The 23,384-nt window shown below is 42.6% G+C and overlaps 1 protein-coding gene across 1 annotated transcript in view; it reads right to left on the bottom strand.

Moving 5' to 3' along the window:
* Positions 1 to 23,384, bottom strand: part of GPC5 (glypican 5) — a 1,459,668-nt gene that overhangs the window by 1,422,754 nt on the left and 13,530 nt on the right. The window lies entirely within an intron of this gene.

Raw genomic sequence — 23,384 nt, 5'->3', positions numbered from 1 at the left:
ACTTTTTTTTTTAAGATTTTATTTATTTATTTGACAGACAGAGATCACAAGTAGGCAGAGAGGCAGGCAGAGAGAGAGAGAGAGAGAGAGAGAGAGAGAGAGGCAGGCTCCCCGCTGAGCAGAGAGCCGGATGCAGCGTTTGATCCCAGGACCCTGGGATCATGACCTGAGCTGAAGGCAGAGGCCTTAACCCACCGAGCCACCCAGGCGCCCCTAAAGTACTTTTTTTTTTTTTAAAGACTTTATTTCTTTATTTCAGTGAGAGAGACAGGGAGAGCACATGAGCAGGAAGAGGGGCAGAGGGAGAGGGAGAAGCAGGCTCCCTGCTAAGGAGCCTGACGTGGGACTCGATCCCAAGACCCTGGAATTATGACCTGAGCCAGAGGCAGCCATGTAACTGACTGAGCCACCCAGGCACCCCTTAAAAGCACTTTTTAGTTTTACAACCATATTCAGAAAAGTTCTGGGGAAATGCATATTACATGAAATGTGAGGTGTTATAGTTAGAATAAAACGCTAGTATGATTAACAACTTTCATCCTAGATGAGCTAAAAACCTCATTTTATACCAGAATAATATACAAACAGAAAAGAAGTAAACCCAGCCAAGTTTATCACACAATGATAAAAGGCAAATTACAGAGTAAGACAGAGCAGGCACCTTTATACACAGTGGGGTTGCTAGAGAATGGAGAATTAAAGGGGCGCAGCGTGGACGGTGCCGTCAAGGATAACATCGATGGGGCATCACGGCATGAGCCCCAGGGCACCCCAAGGTTACTCAGCTTTTTGAAAAGGCCAGGACAATTTTATTTACATGTCCTAATTGCATACATTATTCCCTTATTGTAGGGTAGGAAAGGAGTTGTGCCCTTATTGATGTCTGGGGAGTTTCACAGCACGACTGTTAGCTCTTCACTGACCAAGAGAAGATCAGCAAACACAAAATATCCCTGCGTGTGCGCACATACACGTGCCTGCACACACACACTGTCAAACTCCCCCCCTTGTCACGCAGAGTCGACCTCAGGCCTCGAATTTCCAAAAGTTTGTTCTGGGTGAGATCAAAACACTTGAAATCAGTGAGTTTCCTGCCAACACAGGACACCAAAATTTCTAATGAGTTTGGCTTTGGTTTGTTTAAGTTAGACAAGTAACAAATGACAGCATTTGAGCATTTCACAAAGGCGATGAGGCATAAAATAGTTATGTGTGTCACAGTAGGTAATATTTTGGCAATTGTTTTTCATTTATCTTGCCTAAAGTTATACAAAAGCAAACTCCGCTTCAAATAGTAAAGCCGATTGAAAGAAAACAAAGCTATCTTCTCAGCTTTATTCCTAAGTGGAAGGAATGAGGAATTAAGCATTCAGAGAAGAACAATAATAGAGATTGGAAGAAAGAATCCATAAATAAACATTAATGTATATAACATATTTAGTCTGCGAAGGACTGCTAAGGAACAAAGCTAATAATAGCAAGAACAACAACCAGGGCATCTGGGTGGCTCAGTCCGTTAATGGCTGACTCTTGATTTCGGCTCAGGTCATGATCTCAGAGTGGCGAGATGGAGCCCACTCGTGGGTTCCATGCTCAGCAGGGAGTCTGCTTGAGATTCTCTCTCTCCTTCTGCCCATCCCCACCTCAAGTAAATAAATAAATCTTTTTTTAGAAACCCAAAACAACAATAATAGATTTTTGCAAATGTCTCTCCAGAATTCAAACACCTAACATGGTTTCCTAGACCACATTCCTAAACATAGCCTAGAAAGGCACCCAAGTTGTGACATTCCTTCCCTCCTGCCTCCTCTAGCCTCGTCTCAGGAAGCACTGCCAGTTGTACCCTTCCCTTCACACACTGGCCTCTCAGTTCCTCATAGTCACCAAGGACTCTCTTGCCTCAGAGCCACTCTCCATGCTAACCTCTCTGACTGCGACACTCTCATCCTACTTGTGCTCACCCACACATGTGACAAACACACGCCTTCTCCTAATTCATTCCCATCTATGTTTCTTTACATTTGACCTTGGTCTTCCGGTGGGAACTTTCCTTAACCTCCCAGACAGCTCCTGTCCCTATTATGTGCCCCTGAAGTGTCTCATGTCTCTCTATTGCATTTACTATGGTCACAATGTTATATTCCTTCCTGTGATTGCTAATTAATTAGTCTCCTCGTCTAACCGTAAAGCTCCAAGTGAAGGAATTTTGCTCAATTATTTTAACATTTATTTATTTATTATACAGACAGAGAGCATAAGCAGGGGGAGGGGCAGAGGGAGAGCGAGACAAGATACCCTGCTGAACATGGAGCCCAACTTGGGGCTCAATCCCAGGATCCTCAGATCATGACCTGAGACAAAACCAAAGGTTGGACACTTAACTGACTGAGCCACCCAGACACCCCAATTTTTGCTCATTTTTATATCCCAGTTGGCCAGTACAATGTCTTAAAAAGCCCAGACACTTCATCTTTTACTCACCAACAATAGTTGAGGATCTACTGTGTACATACATTATCTCATTTAATCACTGCATTAACCCTATGATGTAGGGAACAATACTACCACATTCTACATATGAGGAAATGGAGACAGAATGAAAACTGTCCGATGTCACATACCTATGCACTGCAAAATAATGGAGGAGGTATTTGAAAATTGGCAGTGATTCCCAAGCTATCTTCTTCACCATCAATCTACTGAGAAGAACGCTGTAGTCTTAAATCTATAGTTTGCCTACAGACATAAATGGCCATTTTTTATTCTTGCTTGGATTTTTTCTTCTCCTTGAAAGAAGTCATCTGTTTGGTCAGTTGAAAGAAACTAAACTTTCGGTTAGGCACCATCCAAGTTTTGCTCAAAAACAAAATGGTAGGAAGTACAATTGGAACTAGAGGGTATTATGCTTAGTGAAATAAGTCAATCAGAGAAAGACAACTATCATATGATCTCCCTGATATGAGGAAGTAGAGATGAAACATGGGGGGTTTAGGGGGTAGGAAAAGAAAAAATGAAAGAAGATGAGATTGGGAGGGAGACAAACCATAAAAGACCCAATCTCAAAAAACAGACTGAGGGTTGCTGGGGGGAGGGGAGTCGGGAGAGGGTGGTGGGGTTATGGACATTGGGGAGTGTATATGCTATGGTGAGTGCTGTGAAATGTGTAAACCTGGCAATTCACAGACCTGTACCCCTGGGGATAAAAATACATTACATGTCTATAAAAATTTTTTAAATTAATAAAAAAGAATAAATAAACTGGAAAAAAAAAGAAAGATACTACAAGTTACCTTGACTGCTATCTTAAACATAATGTGGGAGAGAACCCATCACGTCTCACAGCTCTGAGTAATCAATGGACAGCAGTGTAGACCAATGTAGACCACTCAGGAGCAAATACATCCCTCGCATTGATGGGGATCTGCACTGATTAATCCAGACTTTCATTTAGAATCTTGGAAGTTGATAATGACAGTGTAACACTAAACTCCAAACCAAATCAGGCCTGTAATTCAAAGACTAGTTATGTTAATTGGCACAGTATTTTCATCAGTATTCCGAGTAGGGGTAGCCCTGGAGGGGAAGAGCCCAGAAGACACTGGTTTCCTGGCTTCCTGTAACCAAAAGACAAGAAGAACCAAATGCCCTCAGGAAAAGGACCATATCTTACATTTTGCTCACAGTATAAGCACAAAGGACATAATAAGCTGCTTGTTGATAAAATGCCCAACATGGGAGGCTACAGTTCCCCCATCGTAAACAGAACAAGCATCCTAAGAAAGCAAAGCCAGATGCAGCCCGAATAGATACCAGGGAGGTAACAAGACTCATTTTTAAAACATCTCAAAGCCTGGTTTCAAAGAACATGGCATGACTAAGGATGAATAACAAGTGGACGTGGCCCGGACTCATGTTCCCGGACAAGAATTCAATTACTAAAAACGAATGAAATTAAAAATAAAATAGCAGGCTCCTTGCGGAAGGGAACTTCAACCAGAATTGTGGGGAATTTTCTAGGACAGAACTCCACACAGAAGGGAAACTTCTGGAAGTGGGATCAGAATTCAACAGAATAGGGATCCAAGAAGCATAGATAAAGAAGGTTGAGACCAATGTGAGAAGGGAAATAAAGCCAAGAAATTTCAGAAAATAAGCACCCATATTTTTAAATGTTACATAAAACAGAAGTAGTTCTGTAAAGTTAGAAAAGCTTTCATGAAACCTGTCTCCATCTAAATGTCCAGAAACAATACTCACTTCATATAAAATGAACAACAAAAAAATACTGAGGTCAAATCTCACACAGAGTTATTACAATAAAAAAGACAGTAAGGAACAGAATAATATCCCCACAGACAAAGAAAGCATGCTAGGAAGATACACACCTAAAAAAAACAAAAAGATAATGAAAGAAAACATGAAGGAATAACACAAATCAGAATCAGAAAACTTTAGCTCTGAGGCGACTATACTCGGGAAAGAAGTAAGATGAAAGACAGAATTCTGAGATCAAAACTGAAACTGAAGGAACACAGGAGCCAGTCACACAGAGAAAATGCCTTAGGACAGGAAAAGGTAGGGAAAAAATAAGAAATTTTGAAAAATCAAAAAATGAAAGGATTTAAAAGGCAGTAACAACAAATATTGCCAGTAATATTAGCTGTGGAAGAAGAAAGCAGGAAAAGTACTAAAACTATATTTTATGTTATGCTACAACTGTCAGGGGCATAATATGGGATAAGACAAATAATTATAGAATATTCAAATTCTACTCTCTAATTCTATCCTGTATCTTTGAAAATCGGGATTTTTTTAATGTGGAAGAAAGGAGAGACATAAAGAAGAAGTAAAGTAAAATTCTTTAACCTTGAATGTGAATTGAAGTATCAATATGAAATTATGAAAAATTTTACCTTAAATACACATATTTCCTAGCTTCACTGAAAGGGCCTAGAAACAATGGCCAACTGAGTGGCAAAGGGCATCCCTTGTGCCCAGATTATCATTTTGCAGCATCATTTCTCTCAAGAAGAAATAGGGTGCTTCTTAAAGAAATGCCTCATTCTAGGTCTGGAGCAGGAAATATATAAGATGATACATTAGCTAAAGCCTCTTGTCCACAAGGTAGCAAAGAAGCTATCAGAGAACTGGTAGGGCCAAATGAAAAGGATTCAGGAGCTACGCCAGTCTGCTACGGCTGTCACAAAATACCACAGACTGGACAGTTAACAGGAATTTATTTTCTCTCAACTCTGGGCACTGGAAGTCCAAGATCAAGTCCAAGCTTGCTGGCAAGCTAGGTAGCTCTTGAGAACTCTCTCCTTGTCTGGCAGACAGCCACTTTGTCTGTGTCCTTCCATGGCCCTTTCTTTGTACTTTGCCCTCCTGCTATCTCCTCTCTCTTCGTATAGGAACACCAGTCATGGAGCAGGATCCATCCTCATGGCCGTCTTTAGCCTTCCCTCCTTCCTTAAAGGCCCTATCTCTAAGTAGAGCCATACTGGGTGCTAGGGCTTCAACATATGAATTCAGAGGTGGGTGGGTGGTTAGGAGGGACACAATTTGGTCTAACACAGCAGCCAATTTCAATCGATTTCTACTGCCTAAACATAGGACAATCTGGGCTTCAATAACAATGATTGTAATGAGTTGTGATTAATCAAATAGGTTTAAATCGAAGGGTATTATATTTCTGTGCTTTATTCAGCTAGTTGATAGTATACATTCTCCTTTTGTTTCAACCATTTACTCTCCCCTAGTCAACTTACGGGATTTTTATATTTGTATCTCAAACCAGCTTTATTGATGGCTGGCATAGAAAAGAGCCCTTGGTACCAAGACACTGAGATCAAGATATATTTCAGGATCACCAGAGTAGATGTTACATGTCATAAAATACCAAATGCTCAACAGACGAAAACAAGGCCTTGGAATTAAAAGTAGGAAGGTTATACAGGTAAACTTCCTCCTCCTGTCTTTACTGAGATTGTCTTCTTGCCATAAATTTTGACAGTGATAGGAATTTGTAAAATGTTATATGATGAAAGGGTTCTGACTGAGTCAAATGTATTCCTTCACCTAGCTAGAATAAAGAGTACTGAGGTCCGGGAATCCAGCAAGAATCATGACAATGGCATTGGACCTGCTGGGAACTGGTGGGCATCTGTTCCCCCTGGAATTTCCTTCCGTTTCACCTGTCCCTCATTCGCATGCGTGCAATTCAAATGAGACCAATACGCATACACACATTTATACATACATATATAATGATGAGTCTACACTGGTTAAAACATAGCATCCTATCCTGCTGTCAGGGTGACTGATTCAAAAATCGGCAGCCAGTCGCAAGAAAGAAATGCAAAAATATTTGCTGGGGCCTCCAGGAAAGCAAAGTTTTCTCTCTCCAGCTGGAACCAAATTTAATGATGCAAGGATACAGGGCTTGTGGATGCCTCCATCATTCCCCAGCTCAGAGTAAAGCCTGGATCTACCACAGCCCAGGTCCCGGCCATGGAAAGAGATCCAGCCCCTACAACTGTACTACTAGTGCCCACGTTACAGCAGGCTAAATCATGCCACTCTCTTTTATGCTTTATTCTAGAACTGCAAAAGGACTTGATATTAAGTGGAGGTCTTATAGCACCGGCTCAGTGTTCTCTCCAGTTTCTTGCCCTGAAGTGGTAATAACCTTCTATGTCCAAGAAATAGAGAGAAGGGCCCCACTTGGAGTGTGATGGTGCCACCAACAGAACACAACCATTAACTCTGGACAAAATGCAACATTCGATGACCTGAAAGCTCTAGAGAGTGGACTAAAGAGAAAAGAGTCTGGAATGGAGTCACTATTTGGAAGGAAAAAGCCATAGAGTTCTTTCCCCATCTCTGTGGCTTTTAGTCTGAGGGCAGTCCATCTATAAAATGATGAAATTCCCATATAAAAAAACTCAAATCTTCTTAGGACCAAAGCACTTAGATGATAGAAATCCAGGCAATCACAGTGGCTGGAAAGTGAGGGAGGGACACCAACCAAGAGAGGGCCAGAGAGAGGGAACCCCAACTGCTGTATGTACACTCAGCCCAAATCTCTGGCTAAGCCCTAAACTACATCTCACACGGCCAGGGCTGACTCTAAGTTGTCCCACTATTGGCAAGCTAAGGAAAAGGGACGTGATTAAAACTCCAGTAGCTTCCCAAGAGACACAATTGACAGTTTGAGTCCAACCAGAGTAGTTCTCTCCGAAGACAAACATATTAACACTCTTTGGAGGAATAGAATCAAATCCAGAGGTACCAATAACATAAAATTCAAGGTGTTCAGGGGGCAATTTAAAATAACTGGACATATGAAGAATCTGTATAATGTGACCCATTTTCAAGGGATAAGGCAATAATTCAGACCAACATGAGACGATCCAGATGTTAGAATAAACAGGGAAGGGCTCTGAAGAGCTATTAGGACTCTGTTCAATGAAGTAAAGGGAACGTGTGCTCTGAAAATTATAGAGTAAGAAATCTCAGGAGGAAAAAGGAAACTACTAAGAAGTACAAAATGGAAATTCAGTAACTGAGAAATATTATATGCAAAATAAAAACTTTACTGGATGGGCTTGATAGCTAAATAGAAATGACAGAGGAAAGAGTCAGAGAACTTTAGGAGAGACCAATACAAAGTATCCAATCTAAAGAAGAGAGAAAAATTATAAATACATACAGACAAACAGATGTAAATAATGCCTCAGGGAGCTGTAGGAGAATTCAGAAAATCTAACAGTCACAGGTAGAACAGTGATAGTCACAGGTAGAACAGCAATGCTATGTCTCATGTATATAAATGGCATCATTGATCCTTCAACAGGTAAGATACTCGGAGTTGTCTTTCCAGACATGGTTGATCAACATTTATACATCTCATACTTAAATCTTTATATATAATTAATAATAAGCATTTCTTTAAAAAAAAGATTTTATTTATTTATTTGGTAGAGAGAGAGAGAGGTCATAAGTAGGCAGAGAGGCAGGCAGAGAGAGGGGGAAGCAGGCTCCCTGCAGAGCAGAGAATCCGATGCAGGGCTCAATCCCAGGACCCCCAAGATCATGACCTGAGCTGAAAGCAGAGGCTTAACCCACTGAGCCACCCAGGCACCCCAACAAGCATTTCTAATATGAATGTATATACTCTATGTTTATAAAGCAGAGAAAGGTATGCTAAGCAGAATGCTTTCCCCAACTTACAGTCATGAATTAGGAGTCAAAATGCTCTGCAACACATTAACCAGATCAGGAGACAAAAGGCCTACATATTTTAGGTAGATAAATAGCTAGATGATAGACAGATGATAGGTAGAGAGAAAGAGAGGTAGATAGATAAGTGATTGATAGATTGATAGGTAGGTAGATAGGTAATAGGTCGATAGGTAGAAAGATGATAGGTAGGTGACAGATACATAGGTAGGTAGGTAATAGATAGGTAGATAGATGATAGGTAGGTAGGTAGGTAGATGATAGATGATAGATGGATGGATGAACGTAGATATACACAGTTATACATACATCTATATATATCAATATATGGATATATAGATATATAGCATGCTACTCAACTACCAAAAAAAAATAATGAATTGCAATCTCATCCCCTCAGTTCCTTTTTTTAAAGATTTTATTTATTTATTTGACAGAAAGATAGAGCGAGACAGAGAGTCCAAGCTGGGGAATGGCAGAGGGAGAAGGAGAAGCCCGCTCCCTGCAGCAGGGAGTCCGAGGCGGGTTTGATCCCAGGACACTGGGGCCATGACCTGAGCCAAAGACAGACGCTTAAGCAACTGAGCCACCAGGCGCCCCTCATCCCCTCAGTTCTAAACGAGTCCCAAATTACTCATTGCTCTTTCACGGGCTCTCCTAAAAAAGATCACCTGCACTATTTCTCTAAAGGAAACCAGGCCCATGCATTACAGCTCCTCCAAGCCAGGCTGAAGCTGAGATTCTGAACTACCTGGCCAAAAAATTAAGGATTATTTATCTATTTGTAACCACTCATGGATTGGGCTTAAGACCGTGCCGGTGGTGGGGGGGCTAGGGGCAGGAAGGGAGAAGAAATTCTCATTCATAAATGGAGCTCAGGCCAAAATGACTTCTCAGGGTACGATTCCTGTGGGATCAGCCCACCTCATACGAACGTCGCCTTCCTCTGAGAACTGCTCTATCAACAGCTGCACGAGAGAGGCCCCTGGTAGCACACGTGCGTCATGGGACATCACGTCTGATTAGAGTTTGTTCCACTGAATGTGAACATGCGGTGCAAACAGAACCAACTAGACTGTTGCATCTGAGAATGAGAAATGGAACACAGAAAAAGTCAAGTCTCTCACCATCAGAGTTGCCTTATACATAATTTAGGAGTGAGGTGCCCTGGAGACAAAAGGCAGAATGTACAGAGTGGAAAAATGAAGGAAACTGTCCGGGCTCCCCAGAGATCCTGCTTTAGTCCTTCTCTGGGGCCCAACGATTACTGATAATTTGGGGGTTTTGCAAGACATATCTAAAGACTTCTAATAATTTAAAAAAATCAAAAAAATAAAAAATAAAGGTTTCTAATAAATTATTTTTGTATTAAACAGACCAAATTAGTTTGTGTTTCTTGCAGCCAAAGTGCTTCAGCTCATGCTTTAATGAAGGGGGTAGCAAGAAAGGATGGTTTGATCAACAAGTTATATACAAGGGTCTCGGGAATTCTGATTACGTGACCATGGAAAAGCCCAGCCAACAAAGCCAGCCTTTGAAACTGTGGGTGAACAGGCTGAGTGGTTTTGGGTGACTGACGCTTACAACTCACAAAAAATCTCCAGGACTTTTTTGTGTACCTAGAAACAATGTATTAAAAATCAACTCTATATCACCAGCTCTACTACGGGAACTCCCACCGCCACCACGTTTGTTTAATACACACACTCAAAGGAACTGTGTCACCCAGACATCTGTGAATATAAATAAACAAAACCCAACTCTAAGTGGCAAAAACCCACAAGGGATTTAACTGGCACAAAAGACTGAAATTATAAAATAAATAACAATTTTAAGCAACTTTTGACATTGCTGCTTGAACAGTTTCACAGAAGACTTGCTTCCTCTCTGTCTGCCCACCCTGTCTTCCACAGGTTTTGCTCCATCCCCCAGTTTCCCCATAGTGAGCACCCCTGGAAATTTTAGCCTCAAGCAAAAAAATGCCTGCTGTGATTCAGTCCACACCACTCAGGAGAAGAGGAAAACATAACTTCAAGTAGTCCTTCTAGAAGAAAGCCCAAACTTCACATTTTATGGGCTCTTGCTGGCTTAAGCATCTTTTTTTTTTTTTTAATTTTATTTATTTGACAGAGAGAGATCACAAGTAGATAGAGAGGCAGGCAGAGAGAGAGAGAGGGAAGCAGGCCCCTGCTGAGCAGAGAGCCCGATGCGGGACTCGATCCCAGGACCCCGAGATCATGACCCGAGCCAAAGGCAGCGGCTTAACCCACTGAGCCACCCAGGCGCCCTGGCTTAAGCATCTTTATCCAAACAATCACTACGGCCAAACATGAATTATGGTGATTGGTTTAAGATCATCAGAAACTGGGGACATGCGGGTGGCTCAGCCAGTTAAGGGTCCAACTCTTGGTTTCAGCTCAGGTCGTGATCTCAGGGTCATGAGATTGAGCCCCACATCGGGCTCTGCACTTAGCTCGGAATCTGCTTAAGCCTCTCTCTGTCCCTCTTCCCCTACCCCTCCTCCCAGCTCTCTCTCAATCTTTCTCTCAAATAAAATAACTAAATCTTACCAAAAAAAAAAAAAAAAAAGATAACCAGAAGTTCAAGATTCGATCAAGCCCATTCGAACTGCATGTCTGAGATGTCAGTAGTTTGGTTTCAAAAAACCAAACGAACAAGCGAACAAACAAAACTAGGTAGGGTACAGTTATGGTGACCCAAAAAATGGCACATGACCACCATAGGACCAACCGACTTCTCAGGTCACACAGGAGCACCAACTCCTATAGCCCTGCTCAAGTCCAAACCAGCTATGGACACACAAAACATGTCTTGGGCTCTGGAGATACTGACTGGGGATGGGAAAAAACAATCAGGGCTAGAGTTTCTACATTGTCAGGTAGATGCTTCTTTGTACTGAAATATGGGCTTATTTGTCCACGTAATATCCCTTATTCCCTTAAGATGATACAACCAGAAGATGTGAGGTTGCAGCTCCTCTCATTTCATTTCTGTCTTATACTGCGAGTTCTAAAGTAGCAGCATGTAGGAGAATGTGAGAGCCCAACGCACGTTCCAGCATCTTAGAAGGCACAGGATTCAGGTCATGAAATGGCTGGTTAGTAGAAGTTAACAGGGAAGAGGCCTATTCTATAAAGGAGATGCTTCGTGAGCTGTATCCTAGTTTACAGAACACATATAATTACACGAAGAGCTCCTACATATGCAGAAAGGCAGGTAAAAAGGAGGGCACAAGAAACTCTTTGGAGCAGAAGTGAGCAACCTCTTCTGTAAAGTGCCAGATAGTAAACATATACGCTCAACTTTAAGGAGAGACGGTCTCTGCCCCATCAACAATGCACAAATAAATGACTAGGAAAGCCTAGATTTGGCCCAAGGGCTATAGTTTTCCCTGATCTAGAGGACTAAATGTGCAGAATGATACAGTGACATGTTCTGAAGCTCAAGAAAGACCTTGTGCTTATATTCTAAGAGAATGGCACGTAGAAGAATAAAATCTCACTAGTAAGAATGACAGAAACCCAGCTTCTGCTAAAATTCCAAATACTCAAAACCTCTTCATCTGAAGAGCTTTGAAGATGGATTTGCCCAACCACCTCCAGAGAGTGACGACCACATGGCTGACCAGCATGTCTCAGCCACACCGAGTCCTGACCCATCGCTGCAGCACCGAGGCCCACTTAGACCACACTGCCTCCCCACCCCACAATGATGGAACCCCTACTCCAGGCCACGGCTGGATTCCAGGCTGAAACCTACTACCGTTGCTCTGAGACACTACGGGACTAAAACTCCTTTGCCTCACAGTCTAGCTTTTGTCGGCCACTTCTTAAGACTAGAAAACCCTCTGGCATTCTGTCTGATAATTTCACCCTGACATTGTTCATCTCCTCTGACAAGCTACACAATCCCTACCCTCTCTTCTGGACCCAGGTTGTCCCCTGTGTCCCATTCCCTTCTCCAAAAGCTCCCTGCATTCTCCCCACCCCTCAACCAGAATCTGGTTCTCCCCTACAAACCCATCACACCCAAGTTTATTCTCAAGCCTGGCAGCACAGATTGGGGTTCTCTCCTCCCTGTCCCCCAGTGGGGATTTCAGTCAATGTCTCCTCTGATCTCTTCTATAAAACTTTCTCCTTTGAGACTTTCGCTGACAGTTCTACCTTCTCCCGCCTGCTCATTGCGGTCATCCTCCCCTCCTACAACCCAGAAGTTCATTCACACTCCCATCTTACATACTCTTCAGGGGTCCCCACGTTCCTGAGTCCCCAGGCTCCCACGATGACTCTAACTAAATTGCTGCCTCTACAGATTTCTTGCCACATCCTGCATTTCAGCTCCAGAGGCTGGCCCTTTCTCCTCTCTCTCTCTCTATGCCCCCCTTTCTCCCATGCCAAACCATAATAACCCAATCCCATCAATTCCTTCCCCTTCATTTCTACTTCCCTAGCTCCTCACCACCACAGAAATGCACACATACCCAGAGAGGGAGAAAGCATTTGTATCTGTGTGGTAGAAAGTAGTAAGACTTAGGGAGTTTTCAGAGCAGAAGTACAATGACAAAATGCAACATTAGACATTCTTATTCCTATATCCCTCAGCCACCCTGACATGGGTTCCAGCTACTTAGTCTTCCTTCTTTATAATCTTTCAGCAAACTAAAATAGTTCCTCCATTTTTATTATGCAAAGAAGTTGAGTTCTGGATGTTTCTATGTTTCTGGCAGTTTTGAAACAGGACTCCAAAATTCTTTACCACTCTCCCCGTCAAGAGGTGAGATCTAGGTCCCCCCACCCTACTTGAATCTGGATTCTGGGATTGCTTGACCAAAAAATATGACAGAAGAGATATGTGCTAGTTTCTGTGCTAGTTTCTAGGCCCAGAACTTAAGAAACTGGAAATTTCCATGTCCTGTTTCCTGAGACACTTCCTCTTTTAACCCAGTTAGCATGCTGTGAGGACCCCCAAGCCACCCCATTTGTAGATATCACCTGCAGTGGCCATATGTAGATATTTCAGAGCGATGCCCAGCTGAGGTCCCAACATTCAACTAGCATTACCACCAGACATGTGAGCAAGGTCCCCTGTGGATGATTCCAGTCCCCAGTCCCATTGAGTCACCCCCAGGATTCTTTCAGGTCTCTCCAGGTAAGGTCGCAGATATCATGGAACAGAAATATGCCATACTTTGCTTGAGTCCTAACCCAAAGAATTTGTGAACACAACAGTTTTACACCAATGACTTTTGGGGCATTTTGTTACACAGCAATGTAAGGTAATTGGTGTTGATATGGAAGCTGAGAGGTCCCACAGCCTGCTCTCTGCAAGCTGGAGACCTAGGAAAGCCAGGGTTGTAAATTCAAGTCAGAGTTCAACAGCCTGTAAACCAGGAGTAGCAATGGTGTAAGCCCCAGACCAAGCCCTGCTCTTACAGTCAGACAGAGAGAATCCAAACTCTCTCCACCTCGTTGTTCTATTAGGTCCCTCAACAGATCAGATGATGCCTACCCACACTTGCTGGTGGGGAGGAGGAGCTGGCGTCTTCTCTACTCTGATCCATCTTTTCAGATGCTAATCCCTTCTGGAAACACCATCCAGACATACCCACCAATGATGTTTGACCAGTTGTCTGGGCATCCTGTGGTCCAGTGGAACGGATACATAAAATCAACCATCATACCTTCCCTAGCTTTTGGCTCTCCATTCATTTCATTATTTCCTTTTTCTCCTTCAGTTTCACCTTCTGGCTTTCTCCCAGCTACTTTCTAATGGCCAGTACCACTCTCAAATTTAGGCAAGGGTGCCCCTGTCCTGAGCCTCCAACTGTACCCCTCCTAAGGTCCTGAGCCATCTACAGGGTTCATCTGGATGTACCCAAGAGCTATGACCTTGAAATTTGCCACTCAGACAGCTCGAATTAGACTTTCAAGGCCTGTGCAGGCCTGGAGCCTAGTCTGTCTTTCCAAGGGCACATTTGACCATCAGTGTGGCTACTCCTGGGCCTGCGGGATGACTATGTGACTATATTCAGACCAAAGTATATAAATCTAATCTCAGAGAAGCTCTTTAAAAATAGCTATGCTAGACTCTCTCTCATTCCCATGGCCCTTCTTTCCCACTGACAATTCCTAGAGGAACCTTAAGAGCCACCTGTCTCGGATGACAGCGCCATCCGAGGACTGCTGTCCTGGGCTATTCAACTACAGAAAGTTACATTAAAAAATTAGTAATAATCATAATAATATTATCTTTATTTTTTGCATATATCATGATCCCTGTTGCAGCATTTTAGCCTGTTCCCTAAAGAATTCAGTGCTTTGTATCACACTCCATCCCACTGCCAGTGTAAACAATCCAACACAATATAACAGCGCCATCCTAGTTTAAAAATTCTTCCGCATGTCCCTGCTCCTCAAAATGGTGTTTCCCAAAAGACAAAACAAAACAAAAACCAAAAGGTCTACAGATCTTCGCATTCAGATCATTAATGAGAAGAAGGCAAATTACTAAGGGACAGTACAATTTCTGGTTTGCAGACTAAAATTTGAGAGCCACTGACCTTTGCCTCATTTCCCACTTGGCTTCATCTCACACCATCAACTCCAGTCACACTAAATTACTCGGAATCCTCTGAGCACATAATGCTTTTCCATCATGTCCATTGTCTCCCTCAGGTGAGGATGCCCTTGACCCCTCTCCTTCTCTATTCTTGCCACTAAAAACTTTCATATTTTGCAATAGTCAACTCACACTTATCTGAGAGTTCCTGTTAGGATTAGCCAATCCCTACTTTGACTCCTCTTCAACCCTATCCAATTCATTATCATATGATGTAAAATATTCTATCATAATTTTATTCTGTATCTTCTTCCTCTGAACTGTCAGCTTTTTAAGGACAAATACATCGTAATTTCTCCCTTATCCAGCTACTAATTAGTGTTTGTCCAAGATAGACAAGAAAAAAAAGAATGGAAAAAAAAAAGGGTCATTCTGTTTTAGTTTATCTTGAAGATTAACTAAAATATTTTTATTAAGATAGATGCTCTCAACTTAGGTGATTGAATATACTATAGGTAGGAATTTTTCTAAAACTCAGAATTGGTCAGGCACATGAAACATGTCTTAAAAAGCCTGATGTTCAAGTAAGCATTTGTTTTTTCAGAACTAGTTAAAATTTACTATTAACAACAATCTTAAAAAAGCTTCTGAATTTTTTGAATATAGAGAGAATAAAAGTGACTGACAGGAAGCTCTTCCTAGTGGTTAAATACTGTAGCAGATAAACATCTGAATTTCACACAGGAAATGGGGAAATTCTGGAATTGCAGGCACTACATCTGCAACAGTACAAACTCAAAACTGAAATCAGAGGAAAAAGACAGATAAATGGTATTTTAAAAATTGGTTACATTTCTCAGAGGGAAGTTGTGCTCTTATATCCAGATCCATTAAAATTAATCAAATGATGGATTAAAAACCCTAGCAAGTACCTGGTGTACAGCGGGCTATCAATAAATGATTATTCGTGTTTCTCTTCTCACATAGCCATGATAACAAAACATTCCATTTAAGTGATAAATAAATACTTCATTTTAAAATTGGCAACTACTTGGATGACTGCTCTTGATTCAACCGAGACACCCTATTTCTACCCACAGGCTCTGTCTTACCCCACATTCTCGTATCAACTAAATCATAGTCAAGGGTTCAATTAAGTCCCTAAAATCATCCCACATCAGTTCAACATTTTTGATACCTTTCCTTGTCTTGACTTACTCTCATACTTGAATCCCAGGACCTAAATTATATTCCTGGTGTTTATTCCATTTCCAACAAAGGGTCAATTCTGTCTCCCCAATACTTATCAGACTGCAGCTCCCACAATAAGTCCAGCATCTCCTAAGCCCTTGGGGTGTCAGTCCTGGCCACGGTATTGGGCAGGGATAAGTAAACATTTGGTCCATGTCTTTAGAAAACACCATATACTAAAGTCTTCACCTGCTGTGCTTTTTTTTTTTTTTAAGATTTTATTTATTTATTTGACAGACAGATTTCAAGTAGACAGAGGAGCAGGCAGAGAGAGAGGAGGAAGCAGGCTCCCTGCTGAGCGGAGAGCCCGATGCCGATGCCGATGCCGGGTTCGATCCCAGGAGCCTGGGATCATGACCTGAGCCAAAGGCAGAGGCTTTAATCCACTGAGCCACCCAGGCACCCCCCACTGTGCTTTTTTATCTATTACTGCCATCAACCTCATCAAAAGAAGCCCTTCTTGTCCATAATTACATAACTGACAGTGGTATTTATTTGGAGGCCATGCCCCATAAATTCATAAATTCCAGGTTTGTTTACATAAGCACCCCAGACAGACTTGCTATAGCTGCTGAAAGCATTCCATAGGTAATGATCATCAGGAGAATCTGTTAGCATCTTTAAAAATTTGACCTGATCATGTCTTCTGTTCTAATAATTTCTTAGTATCAATCTAACACTTTATTGCAGGCACCATTAGAGTTCTCACTAAAGGGAGGCGTCTCCTCTGCACAGTCTCTTCCTGACCAGAGAGACCACAACCAAATATTCTGCATAGATCTTGCCCATCAGTTAAAAACATCTCGCTTCCTTGCTTAAATTACTTACACCATTACGTAATCTACTCTAGAAGGGCTTCTGGAAAACCTCTAACCCATGACTTGTTCTTTCCCTCCAATAACTGCCCTAAGCCATGCAACTAATTGTATCATTCTTCACAGGGGCCAACAGGAAACCCAGAGCCAAAGTGTTCTGCCCAGCTCACGACTGTTGATGCCCCAGTCTGTTAAAATGTTATGTATCTCATGTCTTAAACTTAAACACTTGATTCCCTGTTATTTTTCCTACTCTTATTTCTTGTTTCTAGACTCAGATTCGTGATGCTTTCCCCACTGTTACTTTCAGACCGTACAGACTTCTGTGCACAGATTTAAACTAGTATTGGGAGATGATACAAACACATAAGATAGAAATCTATAGGCAACTGAAAACAATTAAGACGCCGAATGGCTTGATTTCTCACTCACATTATTAGCTCCCCTACGAGTAGTATAACTCACTCAGATCAGTAGTTAAAGGGGCCTAGAGCACAGGCATACATTAACAATCCAGTGAGAAGCGTATGTCATATGAATTGCCACACACGACATGCAGTATAATTAAGGTTATCCACACAGCAATGAACTCAAGGTCAATATGGTCCTCTTGTCTTATACGGACTGACTTCAGCTAGATGTACAACCTAAGAAATATATGGGAAGCGCCTTAATAGATTCCGGTCACAAAAGAAATAGAACCAAGAAACCCAAATCACACTGCTTCTACCTCTAAAATCAGTTTTCAATTTACTTCTTTCCATCTGAACTACTGTCACTTGCACCTAGAACAGAAGTGTTCAGTGGATGCTCTACAGACAAGAAGGGTCTTTTAAAAAGGCAAATCGTCGCCCCTCAGCTGAAAAACTTCCCGTGGCTTTCTACTGCTCTCGGGATGAAGTTCAAAATCCTTAACATCCAAAAAGGCTCCTGTGACCAACCGCTGCCTCACTGAGTCACCTCTTCTGTGCTCAGCCTTCACTTTCTTAACCGAGGACACATTTGCAAAGTGTGGACCCTGCAAAACAAACACACGTGAGAATGACCAATTACACTTGAGCCTTTCCTCTTCCTCTCTGCAGAAGGAACCCTCTTGAAAGGGTGGTCTGAATTGACTGTTTCCACTTCATTCTCCCACCAATCCCACCATCTCAATTCTGACCTCACCCCTTCCTGGTAAAGGAGAACATCTGGAACTGGTGAACGCCCCCCCCCCCTCAAGTTGTCAAATCCAAGCTACATTCACCATTTCTATTCACTCTTGACTTCCTCGTGGGCATCGACACAATTTGCTCCTCGGTTTTCGAAACCTTCCCCTTTCCTTGCCTTCTGGAACACCTGAGTTATCTTCTTTCTCCTTGTTTTTAATTATTCGTGTTGCCCAGGGTCTGTCTCTCGGTTCTGGCCCTGAGTGATGTTCTACCCCCGGGAGAGTCATCTACACACCTAGTGATCTACAAACCTTCATCTGTGCCACTGTCTCAAGGGATATTTGGGCCCATGCTTCCAACTATCTACTGTGTGTTACACCATGACAAACCAGGGTAGCCTCAGTACTGACATGCCCAATGTTGCACCTTCCCCCCATAGAGTGTCTTATACTCTGAAAGCCACTTAAGAAACTGGGTTGGCTCAGGCCATGATCTTGGGTGCTGGGACTGGGCTCAGGTGCTGGGCTCCCTGCTCGAAGGGAAGCCTCCTTCTCCCTCTCCCTCTGCCCCTCCTCCAACTCGTGTGCTCTCTCACTTGCTCTTTCTCTCAAACAAATAAAATCTTAAAAAACAAAAGAAAGAAAAGAAAAAGAAAAAACTGCGTATCTGACAACTCTGCCTTCTCCATCTGCTCACTTTTCCAAGAAGCGTTTCTCTAAATGGGGTTAGGTAAAAAATGTCTCAGAGGATAAATGAAACAAGATGGGACTGGGAGGGAGACAAACCATAAATGACTCTTAATCTCACAAAACAAACTGGGGGTTGCTGGGGGGAGGTGGGATTGGGAGAGGGGGAGGGGGCTATGGACATTGGGGAGGGTATGTGCTATCGTGAGTGCTGTGAAGTGTGTAAACCTGGCGATTCACAGACCTGTACCCCTGGGGATAAAAATACATTATATGTTTATTAAAAAAAAAAAAATTTGGAAGGGGAGGCGAACCATAAGAGACTATGAACTCTGGAAAACAACCTGAGGGTTTTGAAGGGTCAGGGGTGGGAGGTTGGGGGAACAGGTGGTGGGTGATGGGGAGGGCACGTTTTGCATGGAGCACTGGGTGTTGTGCAAAAACAATGAATACTGTTACGCTGAAAAAATAAATAAAATGGGGGGAAAAATGTCTCAGAGGAATGATAAAAATGAACTCACTCAAAAAACCTTCCCCTATGCAAATACAATAAACTTATTTTCTTAAAAATCAAATAAATCCATTCTCTCAAGGGTAGTACTTCTCGGAGCTTGAATCTACTATGTATCATGCCCCTTGAAGACATATGCTTAGGGGGCAGCCTTCCTCCCAAGCTACGTTTTTGCTGAGAACACTAATTCAACAGCTACTAGAAATAATATGCGGCGGAACAGAGTGTGGGCTTGCCAGTTACTCTCCTTGAGGTCACCTTAACCAGAGCTCATAAAAACAGCATCCCCCACTGACACATGTGTGAGTTTCCGTGTTGTGTGCAGCAGGACACAGCCCTGTAGCGTAAATGGGCTCTAAGCACCACTTCTCAGAGGGCTGTTTAGGAGATACTGAGTCTTCCTTCCGCCCCTGCTAAATTACAGAGTAATTTCCTGTTCTTTATTTTGATTAATAAGTCAAATGAATTCATCAAATATTGATGAAACACCTGTTCCGTACAAGACACTGTGATAATTATTAAGGAGGGTGGAATGTCGTTTTGTCCCTTCAGGGCTCAGTCTAAGGGGAAACACATTTGTAAAAAAATTTAATTAATGTGACAAAGTGCTATGAAGGAAGTATGTACTCAGTTCTGTGGGACCACAGGGAAAGAAATAATTTCCTTTTCTTGGAGAAAGAAGTTGGGGGAGGGCGGTCAGAGGATATTTTAACTAGGTGGTTGGTTTACAGGCTCCTTAACCAACAACAACAACAACAACAAAAATACAAGATAGAATATATTTCAAGTTTATAAATAAAAAGCTGAGTTTTTTAGGGTTAAATTTATCTGAATTCACAAAGCTGATGAGTAACAAAACAAACCTGAACTCAGACTGTCCAGATGAGACAGAAGGAAGAGCAGGTACGAAGCATGACAAGGTCTATTTCATTGGGGAAAGCCAAAGCAGGGAGGTGTGGCTGAACTGGAGGGCCAGAGCTGCTTATCTGTGGGCTGGGGAGGAGGCTGGGGAGCTGGGAAGGGCCTGAGACATTTTCCTTTTGCGAGTTAACAAGCTGGCCTGTTACTGTGTCACTGTGGCTGACAGAAGCCAAGAGGCTCCCCCAACAGCAAGCAAGCAGCAAGAGCATGGAGCTGGTTACCCTGCTCCTCACCGGGGGTGCTCTCCAGGGAGGCCTGCACCTGTTGCAATTCAGGGGAGGAACAGGTATGGGGGGTGGGTGGGCAACTTCTGTAGCAATCCAAGACAATCCTGTTTTTGTCCTGGGAGAAACTCTCCTTAAGGGCTGCTTGTTGGGAACAGGAACACAACTGAACAAACGGCCCAAGTAAACGGTAGTCAGGGCCTTGCATTTTAGGCAAACCCAGTAAACACACAGAAACAGAACATTGGGGAAGGTGGATGACCTCTCCCAACCAGGGCGGGGGGCGAATGGGAAAGAGTGGGGCCAAGGAAAGGAGACTGGAAAAGAAGGCAGGAACCATACAACTGAGAAGTTTTCATGCAATACATGGGAGTTTGAACTTCTGCAAGCACTGGGCAGCCATGAAAGACGTGCTAAGATATGTATCAAACACTGCTGGAATGGTTTGTATGATGAGCTGAACATTTCTGCTCCGACCTCCTCCTTTTGCTTCCCCAATCCAGCTCTTCTTCATAGTTAGTGAAAACACTGCCAATCTAGAAGGTGGTCCTCTTTCTAGAATTTTTTTAACTTGCAACCAGGAGACTTGGGTCAGTTTCTCCCCTTGGGGGTAAGATATCTGGCAGTCATATTTTCTGCTATAGGAAGAAGCCTACTTGCAGCAGAAAAAATAAATAAATAAATCCTAATGCCACATAGTAAGAGATCCGTAAGCACTCTAGTCTCCATTTTATTTCTTTCTTTCTTTTTTTTTTTTTTTTTTTAAGTCCATCTGCATCCCTTCCCCTCCCTTGTCTTCAGTGTCCCTCAGGAGACCTCCATGGACTCCAAGCATTTCTATCTCAGCTTAGCACAGCTTTGGTTATGTTCCCATTACTTGAACCTGAAGTTATGAACTAGTTTAGAAGGGCAGTGTTCCCAGCTTCATCTCTAGGACATTACGTTGGAAGCCATAAGGAAAATGGCTTCCAATGAAGACAAAAGTGGAAACGTGACCCACAGAGTGTCACAACAGTCCAAGAGAGAAATGACGTTTTCGTGTATCCTTACAGACATGACCACCTCTGACTCAGAGATGACTTTAAGAAATAGTTCCTGGCTCTGAAGGTAGTTTGGGGCACCTCAGTAGTTCCCAGGATAAGCTGTGAGGACTCATTTCATACACGATAGCTCAAGATCAAAAACCGACCCTTCCAAATGGGGAGAAAAACATATGCCACCAAAGAAGAAGGGGCCAGATCATGAAGGGTCTACAGGAAAGTTGGGATCATTCAGATAAAGAACAACAGGATTGCCTGTCTTTATTGCTGCCGGAACCAAGCCCAAGAGCCCTGAAAAATTATCACACAGAAAAGCCCAGAAGAGTACAATCACAAGGGCTTCACCTCAGTGTTTCTGTCTAAATCATATATAATCACATACTTATTGAAAAGTAAATAAAAAATTCTAATTCATTTTTTTAAAAATCATCTTTGCCAAGAATTCAAAAGACACAGGAATTTGTAAAGTATATTTTGACTTCTAAACTCTCTACCGTCTCCCCCACTCCCCGTTGGGAGAGGTCATCCACCTTCCCCAATGTCCTGTTTCTATGTGTTCACTGGGTATGCCCAAAATGCAAGCCTTGACTACCCTTTACTTGGGCCATTTGTCCAGCCGTGTTCCTGTTCCCAACAAGCAACCCTGAAGGAGAGTTTCTCCCAGGACAAAGAGCAGGATTGTCTTGGCCTGCTACAGAAGTGGCAACCCCTTCCCCCCACCAAACGTACACCCCCCCGGAGTGCAACAGGTGCAGGCCTCCCTGGAGAGCACCCCCAGTGAGGAGCAGGGTAACCAGCTCCATGCTCTTGCTGCTTGCTTGCTGTTGGGGGAGCCTCTTGGCTTCTGTCAGCCACAGTGACACAGTAACATGCCAGCTTGTCAACTCACAAGCAGGAAAACCTCTCAGGCCCTTCCCAGCTCCCCAGCCTCCTCCCCAGCCCACAGCTAAGCAGCTCTAGCCCTCCAGCTCAGCCACACCTCCCTGCTTTGGCTTTCCTCCTCCTAATTACACTCAAGCTTATCTACTATTAATGGCACTCTGCGTACTTTGTTTAGGGGTATATTCATACATAAACAGATGCACATGTGTGGGGTTTTTTTGTTGTTGTTTTGTTTTGTTTTTTGCTTAGGCTACAATTTGTTTTTTCCTTCCGTAAATGCTGTAGGTCATTTGTCCTAATTTGGTTAGATAGCTTTCCCCTCCTGGTTTAATGTCCACATGTGATTCTCCATAATTTATCATTCAATAGATATTAATAGATATTTACATTAGCTGCAGTTCTTTTCTGGGCAATGAATATATATTTACATTATACATAGATACACACACGCACACGCACACACACATATATGTTGGAATACTGTCCTATAAGCTGGAATCGCCAAGAAAAGGGTACACAAAATTTAAATTTTGAGTGATAACTGCCGAATTCCCCCAAACACACAGTCATCATCAGTCGTCCTACTCAGTATCTGTAGGTGAGCGCTCTCTTTCCTACAATCACAGGAACATTAGATATCACTATTTTTAATCCTTCATAATGTGATATTCACAAGGGATTAGTTTTTTTGTTAATGTTGAGCTCAAGCATCTTCCATATCCTTATTAGTCATTTATATCATTTGAATTTCCTCATTAAGTTCTTTTTTCATTTCCCTCAGAATATTAGTGTCTTTGTTACCAATTTATAAGAGCTCACTTGTCACTAAGGATGCTAACCTTTTGATAGCTGTGCATGACAGATGAGATACCATAGGGTTTTTTTCTCCCATGTATTTCACTACAATATTTATTTTTTTAGAAGATTTTATTTATTTATTTGACACAGAGAGAAAGACCACAAGCAGGCAGAGAGGCAAGCACAGAGAGAGTGGGAAGCAGGCTCCCTGCTGAGCAGAAAGCCCAATGAGGGACTTGATCCCAGGACCGAGATCATGACCTGAGCTGAAGGCAGAGGCGTAAC

Source organism: Meles meles, chromosome 14 (genome assembly GCF_922984935.1).
Source record: "Meles meles chromosome 14, mMelMel3.1 paternal haplotype, whole genome shotgun sequence".
In the NCBI taxonomy this organism is placed as follows: domain Eukaryota; kingdom Metazoa; phylum Chordata; class Mammalia; order Carnivora; family Mustelidae; genus Meles; species Meles meles.
This window is presented reverse-complemented; position numbering and strand designations above follow the sequence as displayed.